General features: G+C 33.3%; 1 protein-coding gene across 16 annotated transcripts in view; it reads left to right on the forward strand.

The window, feature by feature from the left end:
- Positions 1–16,839, forward strand: part of LOC143240755 (homeobox protein cut-like) — a 181,597-nt gene that overhangs the window by 71,869 nt on the left and 92,889 nt on the right. The gene's annotated exons all lie outside the window — the stretch shown is intronic.

The following is a 16,839-nucleotide window of genomic DNA, read 5'->3' on the forward strand; positions in this document are numbered from 1 at the left end:
AATAAGCCGTGGTTAATGTTTTATCATGCCTTTCGGCCCGGGCATGGCCAAGCGTTACGGTCAATCCCACTATTCGTTGGTAAAATAGTAGCCCAAGAATTAGCGGTGGGTGGTGATGACTAGCTGCCTTCCCTCTAGTCTTACACCACTAAATTAGGGATGGCTAGCACAAATAGCCCTCGAATAGCTTTGCGCGAAATTCACAAACAAAACAAACCATGCATTTTACAAAATTTATTCTTGGTATTATACAACATTATCATGAATATTAAGCAAACTTTGATCAAATTTTTTACTATGTTTATTAGTCAAGCTATTTTCAGTATATATTTACCATATTACCGTATTATATAAGCTATGGTCAAGTGATTCACCATAATTGCTATGTAAGTCTTGGTCAAATCCTTTATCACAAGTATTATTACACAAGCTCTGATCAAATATTTTAACGTGTTTGTTAATAAAGTCTGGGTAGTATTTTACCACGCGTTTTATATGCAATCTGTGGTCAAATTATTTATCACAAATGCTTTTATACAAACTCTGCGGACTTACAGCGCTAGAAATCGAGTTTTGATACCTGTTATGGGAAGAGTACAGATAACCCATTGTGTAGCTTTGTGTGTAACTTCAAACAAACAAACTTCGTAGTAAACAACCCTTGTACAAGTTAATATTTTCACTGGTTACTTCATTTTTCATTTACAAAAATTAATGAAGGGTATGGTAAGGTTATTTTTCTTTTCTCATTTTCCTACAATTTGAGTAAAAACATTAAAAGTTTTTGCTATTCAGATCAAATTGTAACTGGAAGTACAAAATCTGGATTTGAACGAGCAGAATATTTAAAGTGGTGAGATTTTTGTTAAAAAGCAAGGAAAAAGTTACTTAAGCTTGTTCAAAAAGTGCTTTATATCTTATCATGTGGTTTTTCATCAGTAATGGCCATTTTATGTTGTACTTTATAAACTACCGACCAACAAACAGTTATGATTAGGCCTAATCTAATATATTAGAAAAAAGTGTTACCCCCCAAAAAATGTAAAACTTCGCTCATGTGTTGATATAACTTTCTTTCTGTGGCTGGTTAAGGCAAATTTTGAACCTCTAAATTTGTTTTTTGTGTTTGTCCAATAAAAAATAAATTTTTTTGTGCTTATATAACATGATTAGAAATTATGAAGTATGCGTATATTTAAATTTAGAAACAAAACTAATTAAATTGTGTAAGAATTTTATGAGAACTTCTTGCAAAGAACCATTCTGATACGTATTTCTGTCAATTCAATTAACATCTTTTAAATGTACTTTATATTACTGTTGTAACAATTTATAGGCCGGATCTTTTTATATCTATAGGCCGGTAGAAATACTGCAAAGTACAGTTCACTTAACGAACAGGAAAGCGTTTTATTTCTTTTTATCACTTGTCCTACAAACTGATCAAGTAATAGGCCTAACTCACAAGTAAGACAAAAAGTCACTTCTTCAATTTGCTCTCGTATTTATATTTACGGTACAAACTTAATCCGGCTGAACATCGCATTCGCTAATTCAGTATTCTATCAGTAAGTAACACGGTATCACACTAACTCACCCGACTCATCAACAATAAAGTTTTAATGTTTTTGTAGGCCTCCCCTTCCCCAGAGTTTCTAAGGCATTTAAGACGTCAACTCAAATCAAAACATTCAGGAATTTCTACTCGTCACACATCATCACTACGTCATGCAATAACACTCTTTGGCAAACAATATAAAACGTTAAAATATTAAAAACGTAGTCTACGAAACTATTGTTTTCTCTCAAAAATAATCAAACATTTTTCTTTAAATTTACGAATTAAACATTCTTAGTGAAAAAGTAAGTTTAAACTGTGACGTGTTTTGTGACTAGCTTAAGAATCCATAAGCTAGTTCTTTATATTTCTGTTGAACCAAAACACTATAAAATTGCTCAGATTAATAGATTTCTTTATTAATGTTCGGCTTCCAAGGTTCAGTTGGCTACTAGAAGTGAAGTGTTTTAGTTTAAGTCATTTTTAACATTAGCTATAGGCAAGCTTATTATTTTATGTTAGGTTTTAGTGAGTTCCACTTACTTTTATTAGGTCACTTTAGTATGTGGTAAGTTTATCTCGTGTTCTCACAGTTTACGGTCGACAAGTGTACGTATGTGCGTTCGTGCACATTACATAGAATTGAAACGTTGACCTACTAACCTCTATTGTACAAAGAGTATTTGTTTAGCTTACGGTTAATAAAAATTATAGTCTTGAAAAAGACTTTCATCCGTTTTTTTATTGTTTTCGATCTGAAGTTGATCTATGAAAGCGACTCATTAAAATAGGGTCCGCACAACTAATTCGATAAATCTTAGTAACTTTACTTTCTTAGGCTATCAACTTTAATGGAGCTGAAAATGGCATAAAAGCTATTAGAAAAAAGAAACATTTATTGGCATACCACCACGCCCTTTCTGTTGCAGACGACGAAAACAACTCGCGCAAACGCCATCAATTATTATAGCTTCCAAAGTAAACTTTTAGTTGCATCTTAACCATCAGGAGCTTCTTGTTTAAAATGTTCACTGGGGAAAGTTATGAGTTGTTTTTTTTGTTTAAGTTACAAAGTTACTTAAATTTATTTGAAAAAGTGTTTTATATCTTAACACACGAGTTTTCTTCAATAATACGTGTGTTTATGTTGTGCTTTCTTAGGTATTGACCAACGAACAGATATGATTAGGCCTAGCCTAATATATCAGAAAAAGCCCTACTCAACAAAAAGTAAAGTTTCACTTTTGTTGTAATATTTTTATTATTGAAATACGAGTGTTGTATATTTAGCTATTTTGTAACTGTTGTGTTATTCAAATTATTCTATAACTGATCTTATTATTATTATTTGATAATTTGCACGAGCTAAAGTTCAATAATGGAACCAGAAGTTGTTTTCACTAAATTCTGACCATTATATCTCTTTCCACGTGCCTTTTTATTTTATTTTTTATTCATAAGAAAATAAATATAACGCAAACAATAGATAACTATTTAGATAAGACACCTATAATATTTGTAAAACTCTGATTTGTATGAGTTACTTTCAAATGGAGTTATACATTAGGTTCTGCCATACAAAACGATGTAAACTAATAAAAATTTGTTTGCATGTTTTTTTGATACTCACAATTAGGCATCTGTCTTAATCAACTACTTGAACAATACACGTATTACGAGCAGAATGCACCCATAAAGTTAAGGCTGAATAACTGGTTTGGGTGTATATATAGAGACGTTTAAATACGTGATTAAGGTTACTGTATAATTTTACATCTCTGATCAGTTGCTCTGTATTTCTAAGTACGCTCAAACTAACTTTTTTATAACTATGTATGTTGTATATGCATGTAGTAAAGATATACTCTACACACCAAGTAACCTTTTTCATTTAGTCCCATTGTTTTGTTAACACTATTCAATCCAAACAGGCGTAATTTTTTTAAAATATGAGCTATTGTGCATAGCAGTTTTCCGTTTTATAAATTTAACAAAGGCTGACTGCTCGAAAAATTATCTCTGACGAAAACGTTTTGGCCATTACTTCCCGCGGCATTTTCAGTTGATTTTTTTTATCCTGTGATATTGTAGTTTCTCAAATACCATTTAAAAAAATCTTGCTCTGGCTGCATTCTGTTAATAAATATCAAAACCTTTTTTCTTTTTAATTTTTAAACTTTGGAATACTGCCCTCTTTAAATTCATGCGCACACAATCATGTATATATATGTAGTTTTTCTATATATTCTTATAGAATGAGTTACAAAGATAGAGATTAGTCACGACTATTGAGTATATATAATTTACACTACAATTTCGAAAAAAGCTCATCAATACTAGACTATCCATGTAGTTATGGAGTTAAGATTATAATGGCCAAAGTTTCTTTGATTTGTCACTTTTGGCTGTTCCAACCACTTTAAACTTCTCGATAATTACATTTCTGGTGGTCATGCGTTCGGGCTGTGAATCTGAGGGATCAAGGTTTGCGTCCTGTTGCTAAAAGAAGTCGCTCCATACTATGAGGGCCTTATTCAGACAAAAGTATCCCAAGAATTTGCGGTGAGCAATGTTGATTAGTCGTCTTCCATAGTTTGTATGTTCAAAATTAGGAATAGTTATATGCAGATAGCATTTGTGAAGCTTTGCGCGAGAATTCTTAAACAAACAAACAAACACCGAAGTTTACTTGTGGCTGTGTACACCGTTTTCAGCTATCTAGTTGTTAGATTATTACTGAGAAATAATAAATTTGCTACTGGATACAATTCAAGTGATTCTGGGTAATTTGATGATGTTGATTTTAAAAATATAGACAGAAGTTCTTCATCACCGCTAGGTTTTGAGCTATTGTAATATCTCAATATTTTATCAATATTACGTGAAGTAACATGCACTTAACTCAGTACAGTACATTTATGCTGTGAAATTAAGTTTATTTGGACAGTTTATTGTGTAAAAGTCATTCATATTTGATAGACTCAAACATTTATTTATTGTATTGGCATAAAACTCCAATACATTGTTCATACATGCTAGTTGTTTTCGTTATAATTCTAGCAAATTTGACCACTTTTACTTCATTCTCATACTCACCTACCCTGCCAAGGAATCATAAAACCCTCACCTGCTCAGTGTGCTAGAACATTTAAGAAGTCCCTCCACTGAGCATAAAAATGTAGGAATCAGATGTCTCTCTCTCAGTTGCCTCTCACTCACTCAGTTGGTAACTTCGCCGCACTCCATGCACAGCGAAAACAAAATCCAATTTCTATCCTCGCATAATACTCGCGATATAATCAAATTCTGCAAAACTGTGTTTTCGAAAATCTTTTGAACTCTGGTTCCGTAAACATACAATACTGCGTTACAGTGCTAGAACAAAATGAAAAATTAGATTTCAGGCTACGTATAAAGTAGAAAGGAAAGATAAATTACAGGTGAAACATCAAAATTTTATTAATTTTAATATTCAATGCAACAAAAACTCAGTGGAAATGCTTGAGTTCAGCAAACAATTAATATTTTGTGTGTTCCTCTTTATCTATAATAATTGTAGACAGTCTTTCAGACATCGTTGCAATATATTTAATCAAAGTGTCCTTTGGGATTTTGCCCCAAATGTCTCTAATACAGTTCCATAAAGTTTCTTCAGAAGTAACTTTTTATTTATCAAGTATATGATTTGTCAGATACCAGATCTGCTCAACTGGGTTGAAATCAGGGTTCTATGGAAGCCATTGCTTCATTTAAATAACTGCAGCAGCTTCTTCATTAACTACGTAGTTTCTGTATAAGTTGTATAAATACTTGGGGTCATTATCCTCTTGCTAGTAGAATTCTTTAAGAATAATACGTAAACCACTGAACATACCATAACGGATCAGTATCTAATAGCACTTACGCTGACCCATTATTCTGCCGATTTTGCAAATATATCATGTCGCCTCAGCAGTTTGTTACGTATTATAATTTATTTCAGACGAGTCTCCGATTTATTATATTACATGTGTTAAAGTATTACTATTTCAGTTAGACGGAAATTTGAATATAGAAATTAATTGAATGACGATATATATCGAATTTATGACATTTGCCAATAAGATTGATAAAGACAATTTTCTTTCTTAAAACAAACATATTTTAATACACAAACAATAATACAATTGATAATAATAGTTATAACAAATAATGATTTATATACAAAAGTTTTATAAACTATACTGAGTCTTTTATTTGGTAGAAAACTGAATATTTTATTGACGGTTCGTGCGGTACAAATAATTCTATGTTGATATCGGCTCAGCTCACTTAACGGGTAAGATATCTCTCGTTGCTCATATGTGAATTTTTCACAGACGAAGATATGTAATGTTGAAGTTGAACGGTGTGTAATGTTCAAAATCTATAAACGTTACTGGTCAACTATCTGTAGTTTTCCAGTTAATAAGCATTTGTTACAAATATAGCTTTCGAGGCTTATAGTATACTGACTGTAGCAGACCAACAATATTATTAAACTGTGTTGCGATGGTTACTTTTTATACTCATTGGACGAGATTCTCAAAATTTCATCTGACACTAAAACTGGCAATCAGTAGTGTTTTACATACACACATCACACATTGTTGATTCTTACACTCGAGAGTCTTCTACAAATTTAGAGAACATGTGGAACTTTCGTAATACACATTTAACAATGTAAGTTAAATACATTTTAAATTTTGTCACTTAATACAAATAACCTTATGATAATAAAATTACATAGCACGTGAAAATTCTTAAACACAAATGCTATCTTTTTGGCTTAATACAATTGAGAATAACATGACTGAAATGAGCAACAGGAATTTTCTGGTTAGGATTTCTAATCAATTGACAGATATAACAAGTTTTATAAAACTGAGAAACATTTTGCCTGATTTTTGGCCAAAAGGAATTTTTCACAATTTTGCCACGTTGGCAGCTTTCAATATTTCCGATTGCCATGCTTTGGACATAACGATTGGATATACTACAGCCCAATCCTATGAAGTTGATACATTTGGTGGCCTCCAATTACTCATGAACACACCATTTTTGAAAAAGTAGCCATTTGGAATTTTCTCCAGTTCATCTTTCAAGAGTGCATATTTAAATAGTTTAAAAAGAGGTGTGGACATTTTTCTTGCTCATGGATCAGTTTGTTTTTGTAAATTGAACTTCAGCACGCGAATCAGATCCCTCACATCCATCATTGCCACTCATTAAAGCCTTGTCAGTAGGACAATTACTCACGAGATCCATGTTGGACCCAAAAAGTGTCTGAGACAAATCCATATGTGGACGCAAACATATTGAGTGTTGCCTCTTTTTCTTTTTTCTTTTTCAAAATCTAACAATCGGATATAACATGACCAGGCTTTAAAAATATAATATACAGACTTTGATGGTTTTCATGAAGTTGTATCGTGACTTTCTGAAGATTTCAAACTAGAAGAGCTGGAGGTTTTATAAGAATCCTAAAATCTAATGGATTGAACAGGTACAGGTTTTTGCCGAAATGGCAATAATTCATTTTTATGGAAAGTGATTTTATGTGTTAAAGTGTAATCGTAAGAAACAGCAGCTGCTTCCTGTAGTGTTTCAACTTTCTTTTCATCCAAATACGTTTTGAGGTCGTCACTTGTATAGTGTTTAAATTTATCACTTAAACATAATTGTCTTAATTAGTCAAAACTGTTGCCAATTTGCATAGAATTACGCAATCGATTGAAATTTTTTTTTTTTTTCGTGGACGAATTCAGTATCAATTTGGCTATCTTGCTTGCGATAACCTTGACACATTTGGCGATAAGCCTCCAGTACTAACTCGTATGGTCTGAGAATAGCTGTTTTAACCATATCATAATTGGTACAGTCTTCTAAAGAGATATCAGAATAAGCTTTTTGGGCTTTACTGGTCAAAACATTGTAATAATGATGACTATTTTTCGGTGGACCATTCCATTGTTTGGACAGTTTTCTTGGAAATATTTATCAACTTTATTTTTATTAGATGGTGGTATCTTAACATATCGATTCAGTTCAAAGTTGTTATTTTGCTTTTGCAATCAGAGTTGAGTATAATTTACAATAATTTTAATCTAATTTTTGTCTCGGATTCGACACGGGCTTGTTAGAGCTCAATTTTTTAAAGTTTTAATTGGATTTCTAATTTATCTTTATCACTCAACTCTGATTGGTTAGTGATTTGTGTTTTTCTTATAGCAAAGCCATATCAGGCTATCTGCTGAGCCCATCGAGAGGAATCGAACTCCTGATTTTAGGGTTGTAAATCGCTGCACTAGCAAGGGGGCTTGGTTAGTGGAGACACTAGAGTATTCCCCTAATGCTTCCACAGTCATTATAGACTGATATTTCAACAATACACTTTTTAGTTCATTTCTTCCCAATTGATTTTTATCCTCTATGTCATATATTTTGCCAATTTCAAACAATTCATTTCTTGGTATGTTTCTAGTTGTTTCAGGGAAGGTGACTCAAAACAACTTTGATAATCGGAGACTCGTTCGAAATAAATTATAAAACGTAACATAATAAATTGGGAGCTCGTGTCCGAAATATGAATTAGAGACAAAATTCGAAATAAATTCAAATTCAAATGGTAAATCAGTTTATATTTATTAGTGCCAATAAGATATGATCGTGTATGATAACATATTACTATTTCACATAACAGAAAATTTTAATTTAGAAAATAATTAAATGTGTATCAATTTTTTATATTTGCCACAAGATTGATAGAATTTTATTTTTTAACACAAATATAGTTTAATGTACAAAAAACAAAAATAATTTATAATAACAGTTATTACTAATAGTTGTTACAAATGATGGTTTATATACAACAGTTTCACAACCTTACAGACAAAGTCTTATATCCGGTCTAGAACTGAATATTTTATCAACAAGCCAAGTCCATGACGAGCAAAGTAATTCTGAGTTGATATTGTCACACCTCACTTAAGCTAACGTCGTCTTTTCTTGACTAGTCAGTCTCACACCAGTTACCGACGAATATATTTAATGTCTTCGTATAAATACTAACGTCCGAAGTAATTCACTGAAGTTGAACGGTTTCTAATGTTCGATATCTATCAACGTTCTTGGTGAAAGTCTGTAGTTTTCCGATTAATAGACGTTAATCACAATTATAGCTCAAGAGGCCTATAGTAAGTACACTGATTGCTGCTGACGCATAGTAATACTACTTGTCTCTCGACGCGACGGTTTTTACATACCAATCACGCGAGTTTCTATATTTTTCAACAACAATGTAAAGCGTTTTTGTAAACAAATATTGTTGATTCTCACCTTAAAGAATTTTCTACAAATTTCGAGAACAGGCAGGACTTGCGCAATACACAGTGAAGAATATGTGTCGTATACAAAAAGAGAACTCTATACGGAAACACGTGTAGACACTAAAATAAATGTGTAACGGTAAATCCGTTACAAATGAAACACCCCCAGGCCATCTCACTGCTTCCTCCGTGCTTTGAACATAATATTTCAAACTTGGATTCATCCGTCCCTAATACCTTTTTCTCATCAAAACTGTTGTTTTTTTTATCAAGGTTTACTTGTGGGCTGCTATTACATTGATTTCTTCTAGCATATTCTGGTACCATATGTTAGCTGCTTTTTGAATTTCTGGGACATCCAAGGTAATGAAAATCATTTCAAAGTGAAGGAATGGCCAGTGAGAAAAACTTATACACCAGGGAAGGCATAATGTTGAATATCAACCTTTAGTGAATCCTCAAAATATGCTACTTCACATTAAATTGGGATTCAGGAAGAATTTTGTAAAAGGAACGAATAACGATGGTAGTGGTTTCAGGTATCTGCCTGACAAATTTTCAAAAGTCATTGAAGCAATAATGAAAGAAGATACTTTTGTTTGACCACAGATTCGACAATTGATATTCGCAAAATGTGCAAAAAGTGAAACAGATATTTTGTAACATAAAATAAAAAAATAGTAATACCGTGATGAAAATGTTGAGCATAGCCTGTGAATGCATTTCAGCATTTAATCTTACTATACTCGTTGCTTTTCAAACTCGTGTTACTCTTATGTGTTGTTTTAAACACTTTAAAATATAATTTTAAATGAATAAATAAAGTTATTAAAGAAAAGGTTATTTCATAATATATATTCATATTTTAAATAAATATATCACAACTCAGAAACTAGATGCAATCGGTCATTTTCAACGTGAATTTTAGAATAGGCGTTGTCAAATTACCAAAAAACAGTTGCATTTTCTCTAGTAACAAATAATTTGTTGGTTTTTTTTGCCTATTCACCAAAGTTCTGGGTCAGCAGTAAAATCCCGGGCTTACAACACTAGAATCCGAGATTCAGTTTTCTGTGGTAGATAAGGTGCAAGTAGTCTATTGTATAGCTTTGGAATAAAACAAACAGATAAACGTGTTACCAAGTTTTATATAATGATGCCTCACAAGTAAGCTTGAAGGCTTATAACGCAAGATTCGGTGCTCTATTATTAGAATGGGAACAGTGAAATTACGTGTCATAGAACTTTGTGCTTAAAAATAAACAATTACATAATGAAATCAGCAATATACACGTGAAAAGCTTCTGCTATTTTTATATAGTTATTTGTAAGAAAATCAAACAATCATTTACAATTATCAATGTAATCTGCCATAAACTGTGTTCTTATGTACTTAGTTATACTTTACTAGAGATTGGTTAATCAACTGTTACATGGCAGTAAAATATGAAAAATTTAGCTTTTATGTGCTATGTTAATAAGTATTTAAGGTTTCGCAGTAAAAGGTAATGGATGTTTTCAATTTTTTTTATAATAATTTTCAAGACTGAATAATTGTTAAACGTTTTCTTCTTTTTGTTTAACTAATCAATTTTACCCTCAGCCTGCGAACTCACACCACTGAAAACCACGTTTCGATATTTGTGGTGGGCAGAGCACAAATAGCCCTTTGTGTAGTTTTGTACTTAATTCCAAATAATCAAATCTTATATAACATAATCAATTTTAGTATTGGATCATTATTAGTTAAACAGAAATGCTAGAAACATCATGGTTTATTTACTGCAAGAATAATGTTCAACATTTGTTTACAGCACTGATAGATATTAAACTGGAGCCTTAGCGTCTCTAACACGCTTCACGAAACTTTTCCCAATCAGTCAGTACATTAGGCTTGGAGGCTCAATCAGCTGATCCCCGCTTTCTTTGGACATTAGACCTATAATTGGTTTTTTTATAGCGCTTCGTAAAGGATATGGTTTACACTAGTAAGGTAGCAACTAAATATGAATTGCATCAACATGTCTAAGAAGCTTACACTAATATTTTTTTTACAGTGTTACAAAATTATTAGTAAAAGACTGGATATAGGCAGGACATTTAGCCTGTAACTAGTGTTGCACTTGCTGAATCATAATGTATGCTGTTATTTTTGCGCGTGTAAGAAACCACGTGTCTCTAAGTTAAACGATTTTTCGATGTAATTTTTCAAAAGTGATTCCAATATTTTCGTACACCCCGTACATTCGGACTGCTTACAGTACACGTATTTAAGTTAATTGTCTGATATCACTTGTTATTGTAAGGGAGAAATAAGCCCCAAAACGACTGTAATTGCTTATAACCAATCCTGGATCCAGCTTTTCCTGATTGGAAAGGCCCATGAGACTTATAATGTGGCGAAATCTTAAAGAAACATAAAATTAGGTTAATAAGTAGCATTAACTTAGGGTGACATTACAGAACCTCCCCCACGCGCGTTATACCGACCCTACATTAATTATTCATATCAAAACTTTATCAAGCAAGCAAAGATTGGATTGATTGTGTGATTTTCCTGCTTTTATAAGTCGAATAGATAAAAACGTGTTAGTTATCGATAAAGCTGTTTTTAGCAGCTAGTGAAAAGAACTGAAGTCCAACATATGAATTTTACCATCGCCTGTTAATAGATGTTCAATACCTGTTAATCAAATCATCTCACCTTTACTGTTCATATACGGTTGTTTTTTCTATGGATAATTGCGCAAAGCTACTCAAGGGTTATCTGTCCTTAGATTTGAACTAATAGAACAGAGGTAAAGCAGCTAGCTAACGTCATCCAACGCCAGCTCTTTAGTCTGACAAAGTAGTGAGATTTCATTGACACCCTAAATAGGGCACCTACGTCACCATGGAAGCAAACGAGATAATTAATTATTTTGCCGTAACGAGGGGACGCAAACATTGGACCCGCAGGTTCGTAGTCCAGCAGACTAATCACTAGGCCACGCTAGGCCGCTGATTACAGAAACTCAGTATTAAGGAAAGAAGTTTCAGATTTTTTAAAAATCCAGATTAGGGTTTAAGAACCATGTGAGGCCCGGTACGGACAGGTGGTTAAGTCACTTAACTCGTAATCCGAAGATCGAGGGTTCGAATCCCCGAAACACCAAATATGCTCACCCTTTCAGCCATGAGAGCGTTATAATGTGATGGTCAATCCCCCTATTGGTTGGTAAAAGAGTAGCCGAAGGGTTTGCGGTGGGTGGTGAGAGCTAGCTGCCTTCCCTCTAGTCTTACACTACTAAATTAGGGACGGCTAGCGCAGATAGCCCTCGTGTAGCTTTGCGCGAAATTCAAAAACAGAGAAACAAACAAGAACCATGTGGATCTCTAAAGGAATATGTATGCCATTTAATAACTAAAGAACTACATTCACCCTGAAGAAGGCTCACGACTGAGAAAGATATCTAAATTCATTTGATATTATGATTATTTGTAATACGCATTATGGCAATGCTTACTAAGGGATATCGAGTCTGCATGGTGTTTATTTTCTGCTATGTTATTTAAACATTATACAAAGACCAGTATCCAGGAGGCAATCAATAAATCGTTAAGTGGTGTTTACTGATCAATGAAGCTCTAAAACGATAAAGATAGATAGATAACGTGGCATTCTGGGAAGCAGATAATTGTAAAGTTACCTGTTGCTTGGATTTTGTCTTCATCTTGTGAAATTGTCTCAGTTCTTGTCAGAAATCGACCAGGAATAAACTAGATTCTTTCATTCGTGGCTGAATCTGCTTATGTCAGACACTTAATGTCTACGAATCTCGTGTTTTGCAGAATTAGAACGTTACCTGTTGGATCTATTTTATCTGCTAATGCTACGTATACAAATAAACATTTATTGACCGTTTGTGACAGTGTCAAAATGCTTACGTTACACAAACAGAAACGTAAACGGAAAAATAGATTGATTTATTAAAAGTATAATGAACAACGAATCATTAACTACTTAGGAAATGTGGAATATATGAGTTATATAAAATAATAAGTATTACTTGAATACAGTTGAATATTTGCTTCCAAATTTATGGCTATGTATAAAGAACAATAATTACTCAATGTAAAGTTGCATTTCAAATCATTTTTACAGTATGTTTTTATACGGGTAATTGGATATACAAATACAGATAGGGAAAAACGAGAAATGTAGTTTAAGACATCTAAAACCATTGGTTAATAATAATAGCAATCTTGATAACAACCATTTTGGACAGCTGAGTTAAAACGCTTTGATATGTAATTATTTTTTTAACATGTTACCTTTGTGCTTTTGGTAACCGAAGCAACTGACAACACACTTCTTAGCCAGTAAGATACATTTTGTTGTTTCCACTTTAGTTTATATAATACTTTTATTTGTTTGGCCTATAAGTGGGATAACAAATGTGATAAGTAATCTATCCTCACCAACATCTGCTTATGTCCTTGCTCTTGAGATATTTCTTCTATTCGGATACACTCTTTCTTAACATATATGTGGCGTACAATCTCGTTTTATTTGTCTATTATGTATTTTCGTGAATGGTTCTTACTGATGAAGTTATTGAAACTTTTGTGTTCAAATCTGTATCTAGTTATGCTCTTGTACATCAATTGAGTTTCACGAATTTTGGTCCATTATAACAACCACTCTTTCTGGTGAAGACTTTTTAGTTATAGAAAGCAGCAGCTACTGGCATCCAAATTAACACTTGGTTATGTTATCAGCTGCTTTCTTCGGTATCTTCGGTAGCCTTGTTCTATTATTATCAGTTAAGGTTGGGTTTCTGTGTCGTCTGTTGAACATAAATAAATATAATGAGTGCCGCTACTCGTGAACGGTTAAGACGATTTTTCAGTTTGTCTGGCTGAAGATAAAATCAAATGGTTGTAATTTTTACCACTAGTTTCTAACCTTTTTTTTTCTGACTACTGGTTACAGCTATTGAAATATTGAAAAACTTTCTTTTGGCTACAAGTTGAACTCAGTTACATACTTGAATAACTCTTCATGGCTTACGCTTACACATAGTGGCATACTTGAACAACTCTCTTCTGGCAACAGCTTATACCGAGTAAAATATTTGAGTAACTTTTGTATGACAACAGGCTAGGTCTAGTAACAAACTTAAGTAGCATTTATATGGATGTCGCTACAGGTTAGATCTAAGGACAAACCTGAATAACATTTATATGGACGTGGCTACAGGTTAGATCTAGTGACAAACTTGAATAACATTCATATGGACGTGGCTACAGGTTAGATCTAGTGACAAACTTGAATAACATTTATATGGACGTGGCTACAGGTTAGATCTAGTGACAAACTTGAATAACATTCATATGGACGTGGCTACAGGTTAGATCTAGTGACAAACTTGAATAACATTTATATGGACGTGGCTACAGGTTAGATCTAGTGACAAACTTGAATAACATTTATATGGACGTGGCTACAGGTTAGATCTAATGACAAACTTGAATAACATTTATATGGGGTGGCTACAGGTTAGATCTAGTGACAAACTTGAATAACTACAGGTTAGATCTGGTGACAAACTTGAATAACATTTATATGGACGTGGTTACAGGTTAGCTCTAGTGACAAACTTGAATAACATTCATATGGACGTGGCTACAGGTTAGATCTAGTGACAAACCTGAATAACATTTATATGGACGTGGCTACAGGTTAGATCTAGTGACAAACTTGAATAACATTTATATGGACCTGGCTACAGGTTGGATCTAGTGACAAACTTGAATAACATTCATATGGACGTGGCTACAGGTTAGATCTAGTGACAAACTTGAATAACATTTATATGGACTGGCTACAGGTTAGATCTAGTGGCAAACTTGAATAACATTCATATGGACGTGGCTACAGGTTAGCTCTGGTGACAAACTTGAATAACATTCATATGGACGTGGCTACAGGTTAGATCTAGTGACAAACTTGAATAACATTCATATGGACGTGGCTACAGGTTAGATCTAGTGATAAACTTGAATAACATTCATATGGACGTGGCTACAGGTTAGCTCTAGTGACAAACTTGAATAACATTCATATGGACGTGGCTACAGGTTAGCTCTAGTGACAAACTTGAATAACATTCATATGGACGTGGCTACAGGTTAGATCTAGTGACAAACTTGAATAACATTCATATGGACGTGGCTACAGGTTAGATCTAGTGACAAACTTGAATAACATTTATATGGACGTGGCTACAGGTTAGATCTAGTGACAAACTTGAATAACATTCATATGGACGTGGCTACAGGTTAGATCTAGTGGCAAACCTGAATAACATTTATATGGACGTGGCTACAGGTTAGCTCTAGTGACAAACTTGAATAACATTCATATGGACGTGGCTACAGGTTAGATATAGTGATAAACTTGAATAAAATTCATATGGACATGGCTACAGGTTAGATCTAGTGACAAACATGAATAACATTTATATGGACGTGGTTACAGGTTAGCTCTAGTGACAAACTTGAATAACATTAATATGGACGTGGCTACAGGTTAGCTCTGGTGACAAACTTGAATAACATTCATATGGACGTGGCTACAGGTTAGATCTAGTGACAAACTTGAATAACATTCATATGGACGTGGCTACAGGTTAGATCTAGTGACAAACTTGAATAACATTCATATGGACGTGGCTACAGGTTAGATCTAGTGATAAACTTGAATAACATTCATATGGACGTGGCTACAGGTTAGCTCTAGTGACAAACTTGAATAACATTCATATGGACGTGGCTACAGGTTAGCTCTAGTGACAAACTTGAATAACATTCATATGGACGTGGCTACAGGTTATTTCTTGACAAATTTGAATAACATTCATATGGACGTGGCTGCAGGTTAGACCTAGTAACATACTTGAATAACTCAGCTGCTGGTTATGTCAAGTAACACGTTACAATTACCTTTTGATTACTGCAACGTTTTTCTAGCTACAGGTTACACCTCGTGGCATATTTGAAAATATTTTTTCCTGTCTATTAGTTGTACTGAACAATTTCCTTTGACTATTGGTTACATCAGTGACATACGTGAAAAAATTTCTTCTACCTACTAGTCACACTCAGCGGTTTACATGAATAACTCCCATATTTTTTGAATTTCTTTACTGATCGCTGAGATCTAACCAATACGTTCATGTCTAAAACTACACCAATCCTATTGGTGAGCCTAAATAACACAATTAAGTATTTTGTTAACCGACAGCATTATTACTAAGTCTATTTTTAAAATCTAATACAGTTTCTTTGTGTTCAAACATTAGCGTTAAGGTAATGCGAAGCAGTGTTATCAACATAAATATTAGTTGTTATGCATTATAATTAATTTAATTTTTGATATTTTTATTACTAAGTATAATAACATAGAAACATGATTTTAGAGCTTGAAAGTGGTCATGTGCTCTGGCGAAACATTTTTTGATGAGGTCACATTTCATGCAGTCTAATAAAATGTTTTGAACTATTAATGGATTTTTTTATCATTTATTTTCGTTTTTCCTCTCCAGTTTCATGTCGCTCAAAATACTTTAATAAATTAGTGATAAAAATGCCAGACATGAAGCTGGTTTGCAGTTGTTGAAGCTCGTTCACTTGACACCGTGATCTCTATTTACGACTTCCTTGATTATTCCAAATGACTATTTTTTATTTGTGTTCTATAGACAAACAGCGCGTCCTTCAGTTTAACACTTTCAAGAATCTCATTTCTTCCAGTGTCTGTCTCTACGTGATAGTCAAATTATGTATATATATGTTTCCAAAAATCTATTGTTACCTTTTATTTCATGTAGGATTATAGTTTCACATACTTAAAAAGGCCATGCGGAATTGCACAGTTGATTTACTGATCTG

Source organism: Tachypleus tridentatus, chromosome 13, assembly GCF_004210375.1.
Source record: "Tachypleus tridentatus isolate NWPU-2018 chromosome 13, ASM421037v1, whole genome shotgun sequence".
NCBI classification, from domain to species: Eukaryota; Metazoa; Arthropoda; class Merostomata; order Xiphosura; family Limulidae; genus Tachypleus; species Tachypleus tridentatus.